The following is a 22,269-nucleotide window of genomic DNA, read 5'->3' on the forward strand; positions in this document are numbered from 1 at the left end:
CAAACAGCTGATAAGCACACAGAAAAAAAATGTTCACAATCATTAGACATGGAGAAATGAAAATCACAGTCATAATTTCTTCAAATCCTTTGGGACAGATATAATATTTAAAATGTAAAATATGTGTTGTTAAGGATAAGAAAAACTAGAAACCTTGCACATTTATGGTAACAGTGCAAAATACTGCAGCTGCTGATTCCTCAGGAAGTTAAATATAGAATCAGCACATGAATCTTCAACTTTGAGATTTATAGAAAATATTGAATCACATAAATAATTATACATGTGCATTCATTGCATCCTTATTCAAAAATAAGCTAAAGATAGTGGAACCCAGGCTTCCATCAGCAGATATATGGATAAATAAAATGTTCAGTATACGTAGAATAAAATAATATTGAACGTAAAAAGGAATGTAAGTCTAATACATGTTGTATCATGCACGAGTCATGAGGACACTCTACTGAATAAAGTAAACATGGCTAACAAATGCACTGACACTGTCCAATTCCACCTATACAAGCCATTCAGATTAGTTAAATTTCCAAAAAACAGCACCGTCATAGCTCCCGCATCTGGTTTTCCAAATTGTTATGTGACTTGGGGTTTATTCTTAAAAGAAAAGAAAAAGAATTGGCTGTGTGTGGTGTTACACTCTTAACCCCAGCCCTCAGGAAGCAGAGATAGGGAAATCTCTATGAGTTTGAGGCCAGCCTGGACTACACAAGTGTGTCGCAGACCAGCCAGGGCTACTGAGAGGAATTGTTTCTAAAAATAATATAAATTGAAAAAATAAAAAAAGTTGCTTAGGTTTTTATTTGGATCAACCCATACTATTAGTTGAAGTTAAATGTCAACAGAATTGCCAAATACACTCATATCGAAGCTGCATTTACAATTAAAAAGCAAACATAAAAATTAGTGCCCAGGGCTATTTGCTGAGATTGGAAGTTTAAACAGAAACTGCCTCAGTTTAAAAGGATAGCATGTTATGGCAAAGACGGGGCATACTTGATGCGGGGGGAACACAGCTGTACCTGAGAGTTTTAGAAACCTCTTAATTCAGAATGTGTAGTAGTTGATAGCATTGTTTAAGTTTCAGTCCTTAGCAAACCATTTCTTTTCACCAGTGAAAGCCACGGGACGACTTGATGACTTATTTTTTTGTTCAGCACTGGGAGCACAGAACCTCCTGCTTGTGACTCAGCCGAGTTTTAGCCCTAGCCTAAAACGTACTAGTTTAAAATAATTAGCTATTAAATAAAAACAGGGTGGGCCATTACTTGGGGCTGGGATCCTGCACTGAACCTCAACAAATGGGACTAAAATGCAAAATGAAGTCATTCATGTTGAGATTCCATGGCACGAAACCAACACTAATTTGTTAGTCTGGTTAGTCTAGTTAGATTGTGAAATCAAGACTAGGATGACAGTGAAGCTCCAAATGAGCCATTTTCCGTCACTATGATGACATTTCATGAGCTTTCATCTGAGGGAATATGATATTAACCTGTCAGTTACTTTTTTATTGTTCTGTCTCACTTTCTCAACTTTACAAAAAAAGGAACTCTGAAATGACCTAATGTAATTATGTTTTGTTTCTTCTTCATTCAGTTCTTCTCTGAACATAAAACCAACTCTGCTTTGCCCATGGGGATATTTATTCTATTTTATATAAGAAAATGTCATTTAATTCTTCAATTACAAAATGGAGCTAACTGTAACCTTTAAATTAATTTATTATAATTTTTACTTATAACAAAGTAGTTTATATTTTCAACACATTTATAGGAAATGCCAGTTACTCATCACAAAAGAATCTTACATATCTCTTTATGAAAATTTCCAGAGCTCAGCCAAGGCAACATAAAGCATAAAGTAAATGTCTTCTGTAGATATAAAGAATAAAACTGGAATCCAGAGTACACCATGGCTGCTCTCAGTATTGCCATCAATGAACAAGCAAAGGAACTAGGAACGGATAGGGAACACAATGATAAGGAAATTTCCCAGAGTGTCTGAAACAAACTAAGAAGAGATAGGTTGTTTGGAGAAAAATCATTCTTTGAGTGTCCAAAGAATTAATCTCACATTGTTTTTGTCTCCTTTCCTCCGGGACTTAGTCCTCATTCTTCTCTTGGGACCTAAGTTGTCCCAGAGCTAATAAATATTTGCTGAATAGATGCATGTTCAACCATCCTCCTGGAGACCCTCTCTGGCACTCCCTTAACATAGTTCATTTTTCCCAGCATCCTCCTAAACCAGGTCAAGACTTGTTCTTCCCCGCAACTTGTTCTCACATAGAAAATCTCATGGTAAATGAATCCAATAAAGATGTCAATGATTGGTCATGTTTAATGCATCAGGCCTACCAGATTACACAATTAAATGTCCTGAATCATTCCTTCCCTCAGTTTGTGAACAACAACAGCAATAAGAGATTACCTTATCTGTAAAATGCTCCATTTAGAAAACACATAGCTAACACATACAAAAAAACAAACTAAAGAACCAAAGTGTAGTGCTGCCTTTCTGGATTAATTATGCAGAACTCTAACCAGTGATGTGACACTGTTTACCAGGTACACTTGAACTAAGGAAAAGACAGAAAGTTGTATCTTTGCTGTAGGTGTCAGAAGAAGTGGTTTCACAGTGCTAAAAAGGTAAATGAGGCAGTGTCTTTGATGAACTGTCACAGCAAAGCCATAGCCATCGTCCTTGTACTCCTAAATCTCCACGAGGATTCAACTGTCCTAGGGCTGAGGACACAATCTGGATAGACCAGAATAAAGACCAGTTCTGCCAGTTCTTCTTCACAACTGATCTCCCTCATTGCCCTATAAATACATTAGATTGATTTTTAAAAATTGATGGTTTGTTCATTAATTCCACATCTAATATTAATATGGCAAGTTCAACAACAATATAAAAATGATTTCCTTAGGTTGCAGCTATGAAGTCATGATTTAGTAATAGAATGTTTCAAAAGATGCCCTAAAGTACTCAATTAGGATCAAAACAGGGTAGATTTTTTTCAAAAGGCACACAAAAATTTTTAAACTTTTCTTTGTCATTCTCAATTAAAAATGCATAAAAGGAAAAGCTGCATGCATTCCTCAATACATGGAAGTCTGAAATCATTCTAATTTTCTTTTTCAAATAGCTTCAATTCCTATCCTGCCTAAGTTAAATATATTGTCTATACTACTTTTATATTTCCTACAATGACACTGGATATGGTGCCTTTCATTAGAAGATGAAGTTTGGCACATACTTTTCTATCTACTCATTTGTTCTGGAAGAGATCCCAGTACTTCAAAGAAATTTCTGGTATGAAATAAGACTTTCCTAACCTTCAAATCTTTCAAAAAGTTTATAATTTTTTGGTTTTTTTCTCTCTTTTTGGTCACCTTAATTCTTTGTCTGCCATCCAATTACATCCAGAGGTTCTCCCCCACCCCCCAACACCATCTTGTGTTTGAGGATAGCTTCACATAGGCACACACTTCCATTGGTTCCAGGCACTGGGCATGGGGAGATGTTGCAGTTTGTAACTCATTTTTTTGCATGGCAATATTGCTTTTGTCTGTGTGAGAATAAACAGGAAAGCCACGTTTCTTCATAATCTGGTCTTGTGAAAAGTTTATAATCTTATATTTGAACCCAGCAGAGCTAGAAGACATTTTTTTTCACTACAAGATTGGTTGAAAGCAATCACCAGTTTGTATTAGATGAAGATAAGATACTGGCCATAAGACAGGAAATACTGTTGGGATAGATTTTCCCATAAGAGCAACACAAAATGAGATAAAAAATAATCATCTTGCCCTAATGTTTTCCTTTAAAAAGAGACACTTTCAAGAAAATGTGTAATTTTAATTCTCATAGAAACATAAAACTAAGCACAATAAAAGTTTTATTTAAGTGCTTCTTCATTCAGCAGCACACATATTAAAATTGGAACAACAAAGAAAAGATTAACTTGTCAATGCCTTCATGAAAACTCAATTCAAAAAATATCCTCATGATTTATGTGTTTTTAATTAGAGTACTCATAGAAGTCAGCAAAGCAGTAAGGGGCCAGGATTTCAAGAGAGGGAAAATAGGGGAAAGTTGTTAAGAGATGAGAATAGGAAATAAAGGAGAGAGAAGAGGTGTGTGGGATAGGTGATCTATATCATAGAAGAGGGACTATGAGGAGGGATAACTAACACATAAATCTTTTGAAATGCCATGTGGAAACCTACTACTGTAGAAACATTCTGAACTATGTACAAATACATATGAAAAGGGAGTTGAGCCAAGTTATCCCACATTGAGGAAAAAAATCTCTCCAAGACATCATAGACTACACAATAAAAAAACCAAGGGGTGAGTATGGGTTACCTATTTTCAAAGAATTGAACAATGGTGCTCCTATAAATATAGAACATTACTATTACTGTTCTTGTTTACTGTGTATAGCTTTATGGAAAGATTCCATTGCTGAAGATGCCACATACTTGAAATACAGGACATGGAGAAATCAAACTGGTACTAACCTAGTACCACAGTGCTGGAAGGTTCTATGCATGTTATCAGGGTAGTAAAGCAATGAACAATCTTACCCATTTGTAGATCCCGAGAACCACAAGAACAAATGGCATGGAAAGATAGGCACACTGGTAAAATTGTAGCCCAAGTGTTGTGGGAGTAACCAGTCATTTTCTGAGTGGTCTTAAGGCCCAGTCTGTAAGCCAGAGCTCATGATTGGTACCTCTAAATGTTGGTATGAATTATGTTGGGCTTTGTTTGATGGTTTGGAATGTTTTTGTTTGGTTTTGTTGTTAATTTTGAAATCAGGTTTCATATAATTTTGACTTGCTTGAATCTCAATATGCAGATAAGGATGGCACTGAACTTCTTACAGTCTTCCTGCCTCTAAATTTGTTTCCATGTGTGTTGAGACAATGTCTTTTATGTAGCCCTAACTGGCCTAGAACTACCAATCCCTTCATCGTTACCTCTTGTGTACTGGAATTACAGATGTGTACTGCTGTGTGTAACTCATTTTTATATGCTCTAGCCTTCCCATCATTACTATATCATTTTTTTTCTTTACCACATGATTAGGATCTGCTATATGTTAGTCTGCTACCTTTGCCCATGGCCTTTCTCTTGGTCTTCATTTTAGAGTTTACGTTACTGTGAAAAGGCACCATTACCATGGCACAACTTAAAAGGAAAGCATTTAATTTAGGGGGCTCATTATAATTTTAGAAGGTCAGTTCATTGTCAGCATAGAAGGGAGCATGACAGTATGCACGCACACATGGCGCTGGAGCCAAGAGCCTTCATCTTCATAGGCAGGCAACAGGAAGTCAACAGACTGTCACACTGAGGGAAGCTTGAGCAAAGAGACCTCAAAACTCACCCTACAGTGACACACTTCCTCCAAAAAAACCACACTTACTCCAACAAGGCCACATCTCTTAATAGTGCAACTCCCTAATGGCAAGCAAATTTTCAAGTTTTTGATTTAAAGAATACAAAAATACAACTATAGGTAGAATAAGTTATACTTTACCAATAAAGAATTTACTAGATATTTCTCAAAATAGAAGTTTATGGGGAAACCATGAAAGGTCAATTTTGATGAGGCAATAGTATATTCAACACTGTGCTGGTTTGAAAGAAAATGGCCCCAAAAGGGAGCTATAGACTTTTCCTCGAGAGTCAACAAATAAGCCTAATCAATGGGACAACCTAAGATTACTATAAACTATACTGTTATAAAATTGTCTTGTTATTTGTTTTGTACCTTTTAAAATTTGAACACAAGAAGGAAAAAATCCCTTTTAATTGAGAATTCAGATTAGTTGAGTACAGGTCAATGGAGGCCATTATACATAATATGATAACTTTCAGCTGTCAAAAGGTTTTGGAATAATAAGTTGATAGGCTAGAATATTGTCTTAATGAACTGTTTGAATGAGTCATACTAATGGAACTTAAAATGTGTTGTTTACAGGAACAGCTGATAGTGGAAAAAAATGTGTCCTAGGTCATTCTGTCAAGATGCAATGCAGTTGTTTTTTAGTAAAATTGCAAAACTTCAGGACTCGGAGATAGGCTACTGAGCCTTCCTGAGTTGCACAGCATGTTACAAGCTTAGTCTGAACAACAGAGAAAGACTCTAGTTCAGAGAAAATTTTACAAGCATTATGTTACTTAATTTTTAAAAACTGAGTTGAGCATGGTGATGCATGAAATCTCAAAGCTCTCAGGATGATGAGGCAGGATGATCATGAACAATATGGACTATAGAGGGAAATTTTGCCTAAAATAAAACTAAACAAACAAATTTTTAAAATTTATATGAAATGCATTTTGAACGTACAATAATTTTTAAATTTTTACCTCATTTACTCTATCTATGCCTTATACACATCAAAAGATGAGCTTGGTCAGATGGCGGTGGCACATGCCCTTAATCCCAGAACTCGGGAGGCAGAGGCAGGCAGATCTCTGTGAGTTCAAGGCCAACCTTGTCTACACGAGCTAGTTCCAGGAAAGGCTCCAAAGCCACAGGGAATCCCTGTCTCAAATAAAGAGGAGCTTGTTAAAAGCATAAATATAAGCCAGTCATAGTGGCATGAGTACTCAAAGGAAGACAAAGATAGATCTCTGTGATTTGAAGTCCTCCAGGCTGGTCTACAAAGTAAGATTCTGTCTAAAAAAATATAAACAAAACAAAATGACTAACAAAGAAATAAACAAAAAACTTAACAAACAAAAAACCCATCATTAACAACAAAAAATTAATAAGACAATTAAAAACTTAATCCTATTAATTTATTATTTTAAGACAGGGACTCATTATGTTGTCCAGGTGTCATGGAACTTACTCTGTTGATTAAAAAGGTCTCCCTGCTTTTCTTCCTGAGAGTTGGGACTAAAAGCATGCACCACCACATCTAGCTTAAAGTCATTCTTTTAAATCTTGACCAATCCAAAATTAGATTTTAACTAATAGGATATTTACCTTTTTTAAATGACAAAACTCTGGGCTGGCTCAGTGGAGCAGAGCACTTGTTGCCCTAGTTCTACTCTCAGAACTCACATCTTTCAACCATTCCTAAATGCAGTTCCAGAGAATCCAACACCTTCTTCTGACTTCCACATGTACCAGGAACACACATAGTACATATACACACATGCAGGGTAAACACTCTTGCACCTAAAATAATAAAATAAATATAATCTAAAAATAATATTTTATAAGACAAAATTATGATGCGCATGGTAGCTTAAGCCTTTCATCTCTGCGCTAAGGTAGCATAACCAAGCAGATTTGTGTGTAAGGGTAGCTTGATCTATAAGGCAAGCTCCAGGCCAGCTGAAGCTTCAGAGTCAGAGCCTGTCTCAAAAATAAACAAATAAATAAAATAAAAAATCTAACTTGTACCTGCATGTCCCACATTGGCCTTAGCTCTCCATGTAGCCCTAGCTGGCATGGGACTATCCTCCACCTACCTTAGTTCCACATGAGCTAGAATAATAAGCATACACCACTGTATCTGACATAATAGTGTTTTGATGTGGGCTTGTCATATTTCACAGGCTAGCCTCAAACACGCAGTCCTCCTGTTTCAATCATCCATTTATCTGTAATTACAGTTGTGTGCCAATTCTGTGGCCAGGATTATGCTCATTATAAATCACTCTCTGCTTTAGGATTTAAGATAAATACACATCAAATAAATCTCAATATGAAACAAGATGATGCTTTAAATAGTAGTTCTCAACCTTCCCATTGCTGAGACCCTTTAATACAATTCCTCATATTGTGATGATCACCAACCATAAAATTATTTCATTGTTACTTCATGATTGCAAAGTTGCTACTATTATGAATCATAATATAAATATCTGATATGCAGGATATATGTTATGCAACCCCTATGAAAGGGTCATTCTCCTACCAAAGAGGTCATGACCCATAGGTTGAGAACCACTGCTTTAAAGTAAGGTTAGACCCCCACCTCAAGTCCATCTTGGAAAATAATTGAGATATTTATGATAAAAAAGGAATAGAAATAATTTTATAGAAAGATACTAGGGAAGCAAGGTGATTGAAAAATTCTCATGAGATATATTTAAATGGGAAAATGAACAAACCTCTAACGACCATATTTATTGCACAGCAGTAAGAAGGAAAACTTCATAAACAGTAATTTATCTTTCAAAAGATTATTTGCTCCATATTTGCCAAACAACATTTGCCTTATGTATTATATCATTTGCTTTTATTTATTTATTTTATGTTTTATCCATCTACTTCAATGTAATAGATGTCTGATGAAAACTGTGCCTGCATATTAATCTGAAAGGATGAAAGAAGTGATAGCCAGAGGCATTGACTTAAGAAGAAAGCACTCTTTATGGTATAAAGAAAACACAAATGATCTGGATTCCTGAATTTCCTAACAACTTTCCTGAAGAGAGAACTTACAAGTTTTAAGTTCGTAAGAAGGTACCCAAAGATGACTTCTAACTCATCATCTTCTTATCTCAGCCTCCTAAGTGCTAGGATTCAAGGTGTGCACCACCACACTGAGTTCTGAGATAACATTTCTCAAGGTTTCTCACAAATTAATTCTAGGAAATATCAATAGATATGAAATGTCATGGAATAAAATAAGCTTGGGAATCTTTGATTAATTTATTACTCATGTTGGGACATTCAATGTGTATTTATAAATCCAAATGTTCCAAAATGTTCCACGGGTTAAAATATTTATATTATTTAATGCAGCACTTCCTAAATTTCTTCAGTACAAAGAAATCGTTTATTTCTTGTGGACTATTCATTCTTTCATTTACACATCATTCTGTGGAAGACTTAGTGTCACACTTTGTGAAAATTTCCATGCCTGGTGTCTGCAGAGGTAAGAGGGCCTTGGATCCCCTGGCATTGGTGTTAGAGACAGTTGTGAGCTGCCTTGTGGATGCTTGGACTTGAACCCCATACTTCTGGTAGAACAATCAGGGCTCTTAACTGCTGAGACATCTTGCTGGCTCCTCGTGCTCAGTTTAAACCAAGAGTTGCCTAGAACTTGTGTCTAACAAGTGACTCAACAGGAGAAGTCTACCAAACCTGTGGATCTGAGTTTCAGCTCCAAGCTTCACAAGGTAGGAAAAGAGAACCCATTCCTGCTGGTTGTTCTCTGAACTCTACCACACTAAATAAATACAGAGGTAAAATAAGTAAATAAACAAAAAGTTTCAGATTAGTAAATAATCAATTAAAATTGTAAAAGAGGTAACTATATCTTGTTATCATCTCAAAGAGTATGCTCCCCAGGTAAGGATTATCACTACCTGTCTCTAAATACTGTATTTTCTAAGACAGACAGCCTGAATTGTCTGCCGACTTGTGAAATTACAGTACAGTACTCACACATATAGAGAAAATATAAAAAAGTATACATACATATACATATATATATATACATTTTAAATCTATGCTGTTCATTTTCTGTTTTTTTTTCTTCTCATTTTTTGTGTGAAAACTACACTCACAGTATATGGGAGTCAAAGGACAACTTGCAGGAATCAGTTCACCCCTTTCACCATGTGGGTTCTAGAATTTGGTACATTTGAATTATTAGTATATATCTAATAATATATCCTAAAAATAATTCACTTTATTTCTCAATGTTCATCAACATCTCCACTCCAATAATACATCAACTAATAACCACGGCTTCATTCCAGTACCACTTTATTTATTTATACTAGTCTGTGAGACATGCATCAAAGGCTATCTCAAAATATTGTCCAGATATTTTGATTATGAATTGTGGTTATTTTTCATTAAGAAGTAATCCTACCATTCATGAAGGAAAAACACTGAATAACTCTTTTTCTTGTATTGTAAATAATTTTTTTTTTTTTTTTTTATTGAGAAAAGGAGAAAAAAAACAAGTTTCCACCTCTTCCCAGCCTCCCATTTCCCTCCCCCTCCCCCCCCTACGCCCCCTCCTCCCACCCTTCTCCCCCTCCTCCCACCCTTCTCCCCCTCCCCCCACTCCTTTCCCCCTCCCTCTCCAGTCCAAAGAGCAGTCAGGGTTTTCTGCCCTGTGGTAAGACCTAGGACCTCCCACCTCCGTCCATATCTAGGAAGGTGAACATCCAAACTGGCTGGGCTCCCACAAAGCCATCACATTACGTAGGATCAAACCCCCGTGCCATTGTCCTTTGCGTCTCATCAGCCCTCATAGTTCGCCATGTTCAGAGAGTCCAGTTTTATCCCATGCTTTTTCAGTCATGGTCCAGCTGGTCTTGGTGAGCTCTCAATAGATCAGCTCCACTGTCTCAGTGGGTGGGTGCATCCCTCGTGGTCCCGACTTCTTTGCTCATGTTCTCCCTCCTTCTGCTCCTCATTGGGACTTTGGGAGATCAGTCCAGTGCTCCAGTGTGGGTCTCTGTCACTATCTCCATCCATCACCAGATGAAGGTTCTATGATGATATGCAAGATATTCGTCAGTATTGCTCAAGGATAGGGTCATTTCAGGTTCCCTATTCTCAACTGCCCAAGGAACTAACTGGGGACCTCAGCTTGGGCACCTGGGAGCCCCTCTAGGGTCAGGTCTCTTGCCAACCCTAAAGTGGTTCCCTTAACTAAGTATTGTGGTTCCATGCTCCCCTGTCCAACCTTCCTTTCTCCCAATCCTCCTGCTTTCCCAAGGCCCGACCTCCTTCCCTTCTAACTTTTCTCTCCCCATCTCCCCTTACCCCCAACCCACCCCACCCCAAGATCCCAATTTTCTCCCCGGCAATTTGGTCTACTTCCCTTAGCCAAGAGGATAACTATACGCTTTTCCTTGGGTTCCCCTTCTTACTTAACTTCTTTAGATTCACCTACTGTAGACTCCGTGACCCTTATTTATGGCTAGAAACCAATTATGAGTGAGTATATCCCATGTTCATCTTTTTGGGTCTGGGATACCTCACTCAGGATAGTGTTTTCTATTTCCATCCATTTGCATGCAAAATTCGAGAAGTCATTGTTTTTTACCGCTGAGTAGTACTCTAATGTGTAGATATTCCATACTTTCTTCATCCATTCTTCCATTGAAGGGCATCTAGGTTGTTTCCAGGTTCTGGCTATTACAAACAATACTGCTATGAACATACTTGAACAAATGCTTTTGTCATATGATAGGGCATTTCTTGGGTATATTCCCAAGAGTGGTATTGCTGGGTCCAGGGGTAGGTTGATCCCGAATTTCCTAAGAAACCGAAACACTGACTTCCATAGTAGTTGCACAAGATTGCATTCCCACCAGCAATGGATGAGGGTACCCCTTCCTCCACAACCTCTCCAGCAAAGGTTATCGTTGGTGTTTTTGACTTTAGCCATTCTCACAGGTGTAAGATGATATCTCAAAGTTGTTTTGATTTGCATTTCCCTGATTGCTAAGGAAGTTGAGCATGACCTTAAGTGTCTTTTGGCCATTTGAACTTCTTCTGTTGAGAATTCTCTGTTCAGATCAGTGCCCCATTTTTTAATTGGGTTAATTAGCATTGTAAAGTCTAGTTTCTTGAGTTCTCTATATATTTTGGAGATCAGACCTTTGTCTGTTGCGGGGTTGGTGAAGATCTTCTCCCAGTCAGTAGGTTGCCTTTGTGTCTTAGTGACAGTGTCCTTTGCTTTGCAGAAGCTTCTCAGTTTTAGTAGGTCCCATTTATTCAATGTTGCTCTTAAGGTATGTGCTTCTGGGGTTATACATAGGAAGCGATCTCCTGTGCCCATCTGTTGTAGGGTATTTCCCCCTTTCTCTTCTATCCTTTTCAGTGTGTTCGGGCTAATATTGAGGTCTTTAATCCATTTGGACTTGAGTTTTGTGCACGGTGAAAGATGTGGGTCTATTTTCATTCTTCTACAGGTTGACATCCACTTGTGCCAGCACCATTTGTTGAAGATGCTTTCTTTCTTCCATTGTATACTTTTAGCTCCTTTATCAAAAATGAGGTGTTCATAGGTTTTTGGGTTAAAATCCGGGTCTTCTATACGATTCCATTGGTCGACTTCTCTGTTCTTATGCCAGTACCACACTGTTTTCATTACTGTAGCTCTGTAATAGAGTTTGAAGTCAGGGATGGTAATGCCTCCAGAAGATCCTTTATTGTATAGGATTGTTTTGGCTATCCTGGGTTTTTTGTTTTTCCATATAAAGTTGATTATTGTCCTCTCAAGGTCTGTGAAGAATTTTGATGGGATCTTGATGGGGATTGCATTGAATCTATAAATTGCCTTAGGTAGAATTGCCATTTTTACTATGTTGATCCTCCCAATCCAAGAGCAAGGTCGATCCATCCATTTTTTGGTATCCTCTTCAATTTCTTTCTTCAATGCCTTAAAGTTCTTGTCAAATAGATCTTTCACTTCCTTGGTTAGAGTTACCCCAAGATATTTAATGCTGTTTGTGGCTATCGTGAATGGTGAAGCTTCTCTGATTTCCCTCTCTGCTTCCCTATCCTTTGTGTATAAGAGGGCGACTGATTTTTTGGAGTTGATCTTGTAACCTGCCACATTACTAAAGCTGTTTATCAGCTGTAAAAGTTCTTTGGTGGAGTTTTGGGGGTCACTTAAGTACACTATCATATCATCTGCGAATAACGAAAGTTTAACTTCTTCCTTTCCAATTCGAATCCCCTTGATCCCATTATGTTGTCTTATTGCTATTGCTAGAACTTCAAGTACTATATTGAAGAGGTATGGCGAGAGTGGACATCCTTGTCGTGTTCCTGAGTTAAGCGGGATGGCTTTGAGTTTCTCTCCGTTTAATTTGATGTTAGCTGTCGGCTTGCTGTATATAGCTTTTATTATATTTAGGTATGACCCTTGTATCCCTAATCTCTCCAAGACTTTTAACATAAATGGATGTTGAATTTTGTCGAATGCTTTTTCAGCATCTAATGAGAAGATCGTATGGTTATTTTCCTTCAGTTTATTTATATGCTGGATTACATTTATAGATTTTCGTATGTTGAACCAGCCCTGCATCTCAGGAATGAAGCCTACTTGATCATAGTGGATAATTTTCCTAATGTGTTCTTGGATTCGGTTTGCCAGTATTTTGTTGAGGATTTTTGCGTCGATGTTCATGAGTGAGATTGGCCTGTAATTCTCTTTCCTGGTTGAGTCTTTGTGTGGTTTTGGTATCAGAGTAACTGTAGCTTCATAAAAGGAATTAGGTAATGACCCTTCTGTTTCCATATTGTGGAATACATTAAGGAGTATGGGTATTAGCTCTTCTTGGAAGTTCTGGTAGAATTCCGCATTGAAACCATCTGGTCCTGGGCTTTTTTTGGTAGGGAGGTTTTTGATAACAGCTTCTAATTCTTCGCGACCAACAGGTCTGTTTAGATTGTTCACCTGGTCCTGGTGTAACTTTGGTATATGGTATTTATCTAAAAAAGTGTCCATTTCTTTTACATTTTCCAGTTTTGTGTTATACAGGCTTTTGTACTAAGATCTGATGATTCTCTGAATTTCCTCTGTGTCTGTGGTTATGTCCCCCTTTTCATTTCTGATCTTATTAATTTGCGTATTCTCTCTCTGCCGTTTGATTAGTTTGGATAGGGGTTTATCAATCTTGTTGATTTTCTCCAGGAACCAGCTTTTTGTTTCATTGATTCTTTGGATTGTTTTCTGTGTTTCTATTTTGTTGATTTCAGCCCTCAGTTTGATTATTTCCAATCTTCTACTCCTCCTATGTGAGTCTGCTTCTTTTTTTTTCTAGAGCTTTCAGGTGGGCTGTTAAGTCTTCAATATGTGCTTTCTCTGTTTTCTTTAAGTGGGCACTTAGTGCGATGAACTTTCCTCTTTGCACTGTTTTCATAGTGTTCCATAAGTTCGAGTATGTTGTTTCTTTATTTTCATTGAATTCAAGGAAGACTTTAATTTCTTTCTTTATTTCTTCCTTAATCCAGGTATGGTTTAGAAGTTGAGTGTTCAGTTTCCATGAGTTTGTAGGCTTTCTGGGGGTAGCATTGTTGTTGAATTCTAACTTTAATCCATGGTGATCTGATAAGACACAGGTGGTTACTAATATTTTTTTTGTAACTGTGTAAGTTAGCTTTGTTACCGAGTATGTGGTCAATTTTCGAGAAGGTTCCATGAGCTGCAGAGAAGAAGGTATATTCTTTCCTCTTCGGGTGGAATAATCTATAGATGTCTGTTAAGTCCATTTGCTTCATTACTTCCATAATTCTCTAATTTCTCTGTTAGGTTTCTGTTTGATTGACCTGTCCATTGGTGATAGAGGAGTGTTGAAGTCTCCTACTATTAGTGTGTGTGGTTTGATGGCTGCCTTGAGTTTTAGTAATGTTTCTTTTACATACGTGGGCGCTTTTATATTCGGGGCATAGATATTCAGGATTGAGAGTTCATCCTGATGAATTGTTCCTGTTATGAGTATATAATGTCCCTCTCCATCTCTTCTGATTGATTTAAGTTTGAAGTCAACTTTGTTAGAAATTAGTATGGCCACACCTGCTTGTTTCTTAGGACCATTTGCTTGATAAGCCTTTTCCCAGCCCTTTACTCTGAGTAGGTGCCTATCTTTGTGGTTGAGGTGTATTTCTTGTAGACAGCAGAACGTTGGATCCTGTTTTCGTATCCAATCCCTTAGCCTGTGCCTTTTTATAGGTGAGTTGAACCCATTGACATTAAGTGATATTAATGACCAGTGGTTGTTAACTCCGGTCACTTTTTTAGTAGTAGGGTTTGTGTGTTTCCCTTCTTTGAGTTGCGCTGGTGAAAGGTCTCTAGATGACTGAGTTATTGTGGGCATTGTTGGACTCCTTGGTTAGTGATTTTCCTTCTATAATTTTCTGTAAGGCTGGGTTTGTGGCTACGTATTGTTTGAATTTGTTTTTATCCTGGAAAATTTTGTTTTCTCCATTTATAGTGAACGAAAGCTTGGCTGGATATAGTAGTCTGGGCTTGCATCCATGATCTCTTAGTTTTTGGAGTACATCTATCCAGGACCTTCTGGCTTTCATGGTTTCCATAGAGAAGTCAGGTGTAAGTCTGATGGGTTTACCTTTATAAATAACGTGGCCTTTTTCCTTTGCGGCTCTTAATATTCTTTCTTTATTCTGTATATTTTGTGTTTTGATTATTATATGGCGAGGGGATGTTTTTTTTTGATCCAGCCTATTTGGTGTTCTGTATGCTTCTTGAACCTTCATAGGTACCTCTTTCTTCAGGTTGGGAAAGTTTTCTTCTATAATTTTATTAAGTACATTTTCTGTACCGTTGAGCTGCACTTCTTCTCCTTCTTCTACTCCAATTATTCTTAGGTTTGGTCTTTTTATTGTGTCCCAAATTTCCTGAATGTTTTGTGATGAGAATTTGTTGGTTTTGCTGTTTTCTTTGATCAGTGTGTTTATTTTTTCTAAGGTATCTTCAGTGTCTGATGTTCTCTCTTCTATCTCTTGTAATCTGTTGTTAGTACTTGTCTCTGTCATTCCTGATCGTTTACCCAGATTTTCCATCTCCATTCTTCCCTCGGTTTGTGCTTTCTTCATTGCTTCCATTTCATTCTTCATGTCTTGAACCGCTTCCCTAACCTGTTTGATTGCTTTTTCTTGTTTCTCTTGGTTTTCTTGCGTGTCTTTGAGCGATTTATTCATTTCCTCTACCTTTTTGTTTGTAATCTCTAATTGTTTATGGCAGTTTTTCACCTCCTGTTTAAGGTCCTCTATTATTTTCATATAGTTCACTTTTGAGTCAATTTCTTCTTCTATTTCTTCAGGAGCAGGGTGTACAATTCTTCTTATTTCGGGATCCCTGGTTTCTGGTCGTGTCATGTTACCTTTCAGATTGTTGGAGGAATTCTTGTATTGGCGCCTTCCCATCTCTTCCTTCAAATGGAGCCAGGAGAGGCCTGGTCTCTTGGTCCAGTCTTTTCTGTGATTGACTCTCAGGGTATATCTCTTCAGTGTAGAAGCAGGAACCGTTCCCGTCCAGATGGGATTCCTCCGCAACCGTCCTGATGGATTCCTCAGCAACTAAACAGGGCCGCCGGTAGCCCAATGATCCAGGGACAACAGGATGAATGGAGCAAGTGGGGGGGGGTGGTATCCAGGAGCGCGCAGGAAGCCTGGCGCTGGAGCTGAAGGTGCCCAGCTCCCTTACAGGGGACCCTGAGGCCTGCCCGGTAGGCAGGCACTCACCGCTCTGGCTGGGTCGCCTTAGTTTAGGAGCTTAAAACTAAAGGTTGAGCACTGGTCCTAGCATACAGCAGGGCAGGGTTGGGGAGGGGTGCTGGGGGTGCTGGGTCGTGCGAAAGAAAGACAGCCCTGCAGAAGGAGCTGGGGGAGGGTGTTTGTGCTCTCTTCAGGGACAGTCTGCCCCTGCGTAGCACACACTCACCCGTCCAGATAGGATTCCTCAGCAACTAAACAGGGCCGCTGGTAGCCCAATGATCCAGGGCCAACAGGATCTGTAAATAATTTTTATACACTATATCCTGATTACAGTTTCCCATCTCTCTCCTCCTCCCAGTTCTCCCCCACCTCCCTCCCATTGAATCCATCTCCTTTTTGTCTCTCATAGAAATCAAACAGACATCTAATGAATAATAATAAAATAAGATAACACAAAAAACAAACAAAAAGGAAAGGTCAAAGTTAAAAGCAAGAAAAAAACGTATGGAAACAGAGACACACATGTTCGTACACACAGGAATCCCATAAAAACACAAAGCCAGAAGCCATAACATATATTCAAAAAAACCTATAAAGTAAAATTAAAAAAAAATGTTGTGACATAACATTATGAGTCAAGGAAACTCCAAAGATGCTGTTGAGTTCATTTTCTGTTGGTCATGTACTGCTGGGCATGGCACCTACCCTGAAGACTACTTTGTTTCCCTAGTGAGACTCCCTTGCAAAAAACTAATTTCTCATTTGCAAGTGCTTATCAGTTGGAGATAGTTTCTGGGTTATGGTTGGGGGTCATGTGTCCACATCTCCTCTTAGCAGTGAGACCCCATCTGGTCCAGACCTGTATAGGCCCTGTGCATGCTGCTATTGTGAGTTTATATTTGTTTGGGTCATGCTGTGAAGGCATAAATCACAAACAATCCCACACCAGTTTGTAATTATTATTAATAAAACGGTTATTTATTTAAAGGGAAAAAACTTACAGATCACTATCCCAGACAACAGCCCTCTGAGCAATCAGGAAAGGAGTCTAGTACCTGGAAGTGGAGCTGGAAGCAAGAGAGTGAGCACATGGCTACAGGGCAGCTGCTTTTTAAAACAAAAGAGACCACACCCAAGTGGGCTGGTATCTTAAAGGCTATTGGCTGAAGGGGTGGAAGTAGCTCCTACAGCAATGCTGCTGCATTTAGAAGTCCTTGTTCCTTTGATGTCCTACATGTCCTCTGGTTCTTACATTATTTCTACCTCCTTTTCTGCAAGGTTCCATGAACCCTAGTGAGGGATTGATGGATACATCCCATTTAGAACTGAGTATTACAGTGTCCCTTACACTGTTCAGCTGTGGATCTCTGTGTTTGTTCTAATCTGCTACAGGAGAGAGCTTCTCTGATAGTGGCTGAATAAGACACTGATCTCATGATACAGAAGTACGTAATTAGGAGTTATTCAATTGCTGACCTGTGATCTTTTAGCATACTAGCGGTATTTCATTTTCCTCTAAGTCCTGACCATTCTAGTCCTGGGTTGTTGGCCACTCAAGCAGTTTTAGGTATAGGTTATATCATGTGGAAAGGGCCTTATATCCAAACAGGTTTTGGTTGATTACTTCCACAAGCTTTGTGTCACTATTTTATCATTTCTTGCATGCAGAACAACCTTGTAGATCAGAAGGTTTGCAGCTCGATGGGTGTTTACCTTTCTCTTCTGATAATGTACAGAGATCTTTGCAGTGCCATGTCAGTAGTGGTTAAAGCTCTAAGAGTGTGCCAGTTCAACTTCTCCATCCTTGTTCAGTAAGTTGTGTAGGTGTCATATTCAGCAATTGAACCCTACCATCAGTTAGTGGAGAGCAATCAAGAATCTTGACAATAGTCTGGCTTGATTGGGAGTTGAATAACAGTTTTATAAGTGAAGATAGACCTGCAGGTGTTGCTTAGAGGTAGAGTGCAGGAGTTTGTGGATTAGATCCCAGCACTGCAAAAGCAGTAAACAAAAGTCCATTTTATTAGATTGAAATTTTTCTGCACACTAATAACTTAGAAGTATTATAATGTTTGATTTATAGAACTTAATGATGTACAGGTACCTTCCCCATTTTAAAGAAGAACAGAGGTATATTTAACTTGCCCAAATTCATAAAACCAAAGAACAATGATTTTAACTTATATTTCTCTAGCAGAGAATGTTTAAATAATATACCACTTCATCTTGCTTTAGAGAAGATTTTAGATCACAGATTCTCTCTAAGAATAATAGAATCAATAAATCAAGTACTTTTAGAGAATATCTTATCAGTGTCATTGATTTCAGTGGTAGATCATAACTAAGTTTATAATCAAACTGATAATAAAATAAAAGATTCTGATGAAAACATTAAATATAAAATTTGTGCTTTGTGATACTATGTAAATATATGAAATTATTGCATTAGATATTCTTTAATTTTAAAGTTGTAAAAGGGTGCTGATGTTGTAAGTTAATTGAAGTAATGGGTTTAATTCCTATTACCACAAAATATAAACCCAGAAGCTTTAGTTTTTAACTATTATTCTTCTCTCTCACAGTATAACACATTATGGCCTCTAAAATATACCAATCCCTTGTCCTTAGCCTCCCTAGGTCTGGGATTTTAGGTATGAGCCACCATACACAGCAGTATAGATTTGTGGGAACTGTGCCTTCAATTTTTAATGTAAAAGTTTATAATACATAGCAGAAGTTCACATAGACGGGCACCTAAACATAGGAAGAAATCCAGAACAGAGAAGTTATAAATAGACACTAAACCATAAGGATATGGCATTCATCGCTCGTGTATAGAGAAGGAGCTAAGATGACTATTGAAGTCATCATACAGAATAGTATTAGGACATTGGAACTTAAGAGAATTCTGTTACAATTATGAAACTTAAGGCAAAGTCTAAGTAGAAACAAATAGTAAACTACTTATTTTTTTTAAACATTTTACAATTATTATTATGTGTATGATTTTTTTCCTGCATGTTTCTCTGTGCTGATAAATGTGCCTGGTACAGGAGAGGGTAAGCAGAAGGCACTGGAGATCCTGGAGATAGAGTTGCACATGGTTTTAAATCACTAGGGAGGTGCTGTGACTCAAACTTGAGTCCTCTTTAAAAATCTACAAGTGCCCAAAACCTTTAAGCCTCTTCTCTGTGGCCTATTCTTTAAAAAATACTAAAAATAAGGAATATGAAAGAGAAATGGCATGTAGATGTTAGGAAATAACCAATTTCAAGAGACAGTGTGAACAGTTCGACAGAAGAATGATCTTATTTTTGTCCAGGGAAGAGAAACAGACATTTCAGGTATGAGTTATTGAGATGTCAATGTGTGTCAGAGTAATGGGAAAAGATGAGAAACAAGATGGACCAGCCTCTAAAAGATTCTTTTTTAGGACAAAGACAGGATGGCAATGATTAGGTACTCACGGGAAAGAAGCTTGGGCAACAAAAACTCACTTAAAGAGAAAGCTAGGAAAATCAGAGAGCCCATAGCCAATGGCATCTAACCTACTCAAGGAATTAAGCAACTGAATAACAAGAACAGTTTCAAGTTTGGCAGAGCGTTCTTTGGAACATTTCAGAAAAGGTCACTGAGGGAGACAAAACTAGGAAGCAAAGTGTAAAAGTCACCAAAAGTTCTATAGTCCATTTTGTGTGTGTGTGTGTGTGTGTGTGTGTGTGTGTGTGTGTGAACTAGCTCATCGTGGTTTTATGACTTCAAAGTAGTACAGAGCTTAGAAGTGAAGCAGAGAAATGAAAGACAGGAACTTTTTCTCCTGGGTTGAAAATGATCCTTCTAGTCTTAACAAAACAGCAAAGAAATAGTAGATTATTTGATTTAACGAGGAGATAATATGGGTCCCAGTATGAACAAGGAAGAAAGTAAAGAGAATAAGCCATAAATCTCAACAGTAGAACTAATGAGATTGGAGATTATTTCGGTGTGGAAATGGCAATGGAAACATTTAATGAGGATAAAGGAGGAGAAGATAATACAGTCACATGGTTGTGATAGCTGGTTCTTAAAAGTGACATACTGAATAAAGAAATGTTCGTGAGCAATTTGCTAGAAATAAAATCAACACAGATCTTCTGTTGTAAGAGCTAAACTACTGCAAGACCCTGTGAAAGGAGAAATGCGATGATGAACTCAAGGTCTGTTGAGATAGGCTGCCCCCAGAAAGAGTGAGTTTCTGTCATCAGTACCACATCAAGTCAGAGTGGAGACAAGCAGTTGCCAGTTCTTTGATTGTCTGTTGATTACCTTTATAATTCATTCACCAGTTTTAGTGTATGCTGATGCTGGACTAACCCTTTCAATGGCTGCCACAGTCATAAAGCAGTTGTCATAGAGTGCATTTTGGCCATCTGTCACTTTTCCCAAGTGTACACTTGCAACTCAAATGGAAGACTTAATTCTGTAAAACTCAGCTACAATGGGTTCCCTTATTAGCAACAACAGAATCACACTCTTGCTGATGGTGGCAGGGACAAAAGCAAGATGATACCACAATAAAAAACAATTGCTAGGGGAAACAGGCTATGAGCTTATATCCAAACAAGAAAAACGAAATTTCTGCTAATTGAATTCAGAGAGAAATAACTACAATTCAGCCCTGAAGCACAGTAACAGTGATCAAGTTCAATGGGGACAATGACAGGAATGAATTCGCTAGAATGCTCATCTCTAGAGGTTGAATGGAGGAGGATGAAGTAGAAAAGGGGGAGAACCAGAAGGGGAGACTTTTCATAAGATTTAGGCTTGTGACAATTAAGGTTAACATTCAAGAATATTTTGAGGTTGAAGAAAGAAAAATAGGAAGAAGAGAGAAAGACATTGACAATCTGTGCAACCTTAAGCAACATATTTATCTCGTTGGAGCATTGATTTTGTCAGTTGTAAAAAGAGTATATTAGGAACTACTCTGACTAGTCACAAATTATCAAGTATAATGCCATATTATTGTACACTGATAACATGGCTGTGAGGTTTCAAATAAATCTATTTAGGTTATGAGCTTAGTACAGAGAAAGTACTCAACAGATATCGTTATCTATCTTTCATTTTTTTTTTTTTGCATGAAAGCAAAAATGGTGAATGCTCAGGAAGAGCACCAGGTAGATTATCCTGGTACAATAGCAGTCCAACTTCACATTGCCCGAAGGCAGTGTTCTTTAAAGTCCTGAGAAAATTCCAATGTCCTTGTTTTGTTTTGCCTTTTAACTAGGGTCTTGCTATGTAACTCAGGTTAGTGTAAACTTAAAAATCCTCTTGACTCCATCTCCTGACTCTCGGGATCATAGGCATGCATCCCATCATACCCTCCCTTCCACACTGATTCTCACATCTACAAGACCAACTGGAAGCTTGGAATCAACCCCAAAAACTTGCTTTTTGAAGTGTACCAGTCTTTCTGCATTCTATCAGAAACAGCTCTTTAACAGTTAAATTTATACTTTCTTGAAGTATTTCACTTACTAATTAGATGAAGACACTCCAGATCTTGGGTACATGTCTCTAATTTCAAATATTATTGAGTGACAGCAATAGATAAAATGTAATATTAAAGAATACAAATGTCTCTAAAAATTGAGTGCTGTTGATGAAAATTAAACTTGATTTTCCCTTAAGTTTGACCCCTTGTGGAATGTAAAGACGAGGGGAGTCAATTCATGATCTGTCAGTCATCTCATCCAATAGGTTTGTTGTGAGGAATCAAACGAAGCCATTTGGGTGATGTGCCTGGCACACAGTTATTGTGTCTGGCACATTGATTACTATTGAGCTGCCAGATTCAGTCTGCTAAATCCAGTCTCCTCTTCAGTTACCTTATGATTCTATAATAAAACACCATTAAAATCACATTTCTGCAATCTGGTACAAACATCTCATAACTTCTTTGGAAAAATCCCTATATATTTGCTACAATGTAACTACATTGTTTCATTTTTCAGGACACTGTTTTGCAGTTTCTAAACCACCCAGTTTTAGGGACAGAAACAAGGCAACACCAGGACTAT

The sequence above is a fragment of the Microtus oregoni genome, unplaced genomic scaffold, assembly GCF_018167655.1.
Source record: "Microtus oregoni isolate MIOR12 unplaced genomic scaffold, Mior012 000073F_ref0000255, whole genome shotgun sequence".
Lineage (NCBI taxonomy): Eukaryota > Metazoa > Chordata > Mammalia > Rodentia > Cricetidae > Microtus > Microtus oregoni.